The following is a 2,535-nucleotide window of genomic DNA, read 5'->3' on the forward strand; positions in this document are numbered from 1 at the left end:
TAAAATAAAGCATGGCAGTTCTTAGAACACTCAACAAATTTTATCAGAAGAGCTCTGTGAGTGTTCAGTGACTGGACACCACCACTATTATCCATTATTGCAGGATAGAACAAAAATAGTGATAGGGCTATCTGATATTGATTTACATATCACTTATTTCTGGGTTCCCAGGGTTTTAACTGCTAACATAATTGAGGAAAAGGCAAAGAACTGGGAACATCTGGTGGTAAAGACTTGAATTCAATCACACTTCATTGTTTGATGGTATAATGCATTTATATCCCAAATTTTCTTCTCTTTTTTTAAAGCAGTTCCATGAGGAAAATGGCAGGAGGAAATCATTCTGCACTCACGGTCTTTATCTTGGCTGGACTAACAGAGAACCCAGAGCTTCAGCCGCCCCTCTTCCTCCTGTTCGTGGGAATCTATGTGGTCACTGTGGTGGGGAATCTGGGCATGATCACACTGATTGGGCTCAGTTCTCACCTGCACACCCCCATGTGCTATTTCCTCAGCAGTCTGTCCTTCATTGATCTCTGCTAATCCACTGTCATTACCCCCAAAATGTTGGTGAACTTCGTGACAGAGACGAACATCATCTCCTACCCCGAATGCATGATCGAGCTCTATGTTTTCCTGGTTTTTGTTATATCAGAATGTCACATGTTGGCTGCAATGTCCTATGATCGCTATGTTGCCATATGTAACCCATTGCTTTACAATGTTACCATGTCTTATAAGCTCTGTAGTTGGTTAGTAGTTGGGGTGTATGCCATAGGCTTGGTTGGCGCCACAGTTCATACAGTCTGCATGCTAAAAGTGGTTTTCTGTAAGGCTGACATAATCAATCATTACTTCTGTGATCTTTTTCCACTACTGGAGCTCTCGTGCTCCAGTACTTCCATCAATGAAGTAGTAGTTCTGTGCTTCAGTGCGTTTAATATCCTTGTCCCAACAGTGGCCACCCTCAGCTCTTACACCTTCATCATCGTCAGTATCCTTGCCATTCATTCAGCCAAAGGCCGGTCTAAAGCCTTCAGCACTTGCAGCTCCCATATTTCAGCTGTTGGTGTCTTCTTTGGTTCTACAGCATTTATGTACCTACAACCACCATCTGTCAGCTCAATGGAACAAGGAAAAGTATCTTCTGTATTTTATGCCATTATTGTGCCCATGCTGTACCCCTTTATCTACAGCTTGTGGAATAAAGATGTCAAATTGGCATTGAAGAAAATTTTGGTCAGGAAACCACGTCCATGAATAAAATCACTGTCATGTTGTCTTATTAGAAACAGATCTTTGGTTTTCCTGGTTATGTAATTTATTAGGTTTACTTATGAAATTTTTGAATATCAATGATGGATTCCTATGTAACATCTCTAAATTTTTGTCCATCCTACCTCATTTGAATCCATGTTTCACTAACTATATATGAAGAAATACACAGAATTAGAAATATACTTGAGGCTTAAAGGAATTCTTGTTTTATTTTTTAATGAAGTAGCAACATATGTATGTTACTGAGATTTTATGGAATATCAAGCACTGTGCCCAGAACTTTAAATGGGCCACTTTATTTGATGTTTATCTTATTCCCTCTGGGCAAGGACTACTATTATTCCCCTTTAAGGATGAAATAAACTGAATCTTATTTGAATGATTTCATTTTATGGACTCAAATCACAGTAGAAGAGAGCAACAGTTTGTATAAAAGCATCTCATATGGGATTGGCTTATCATCATATAAGTCAAAACTTGATGGTTTATGAATCAATGGTTTAAATGATGCACAAATATTGCTAAGTCACATAATTTCCTTGTGGCTTATGTTGTTTTATCATATAACTACTGTAAAGAAAGGGCAAAGAATAAGACATTTTCCTACAACTTTGCTGAGTTTATTAGTTCTGGTATTTTTGGTGGACTCTTTGGGATTTACATTATACAAGATCATGTCAAAAGGAGTAACAATCTGACTTCCTATTTTCTAATTCAGATGCCATTGATTTCTTTCTCTTGCCTAATTACTCACAATAGGGCTTTCAGAACTACATTACATAAAAGTGGACCAGACCTTTTCCTAGGTATTGCAGAGACAGCCTTCAGCTTTTCCCCATTCAGTATGATGTTAGGTGTCATCCTATTACATATAGTCTTTATTATACTGAAGTGCATTTCTTGTCCACATAATTTGTTCAAAGCTTTCAATTGTGGTGTGATGTTGAATTTTACTAAATGTTTTCTTTTTATCTGTGAGATAGCCATATATTCTTTGACATTTATTTTGTTGATTTTATAAATCCTACCACATCATGGTCAGGAATTATTTTATTATAATGCTGTTTTGGGTTGCTAATATTTACTGAAGATTTCTGCATATATGTTCAACAATATTGGCCTTATCTGGTTTTGGTATTGGGCTAATAATGGCCTTTTAGAATGAGTTTGGAAGAATTCACTCCTCTTCCATTTTATGAATTAATTGAAAATTGTTATCAGCTATCCTTTAAATGTTTGGTAAAATGCAGCAGTGAA

The 2,535-nt window shown here is 36.8% G+C and overlaps 1 pseudogene; it reads left to right on the top strand.

The window, feature by feature from the left end:
- The first annotated feature begins 315 nt into the window (after positions 1–315).
- Positions 316–1,260, top strand: LOC100354402 (olfactory receptor 8G3-like; annotated as a pseudogene).
- The last annotated feature ends 1,275 nt before the right edge of the window (positions 1,261–2,535 follow it).

This window comes from Oryctolagus cuniculus, chromosome 1 (assembly GCF_051225735.1).
Source record: "Oryctolagus cuniculus isolate XC-2025 breed Fujian yellow rabbit chromosome 1, ASM5122573v1, whole genome shotgun sequence".
NCBI lineage: Eukaryota > Metazoa > Chordata > Mammalia > Lagomorpha > Leporidae > Oryctolagus > Oryctolagus cuniculus.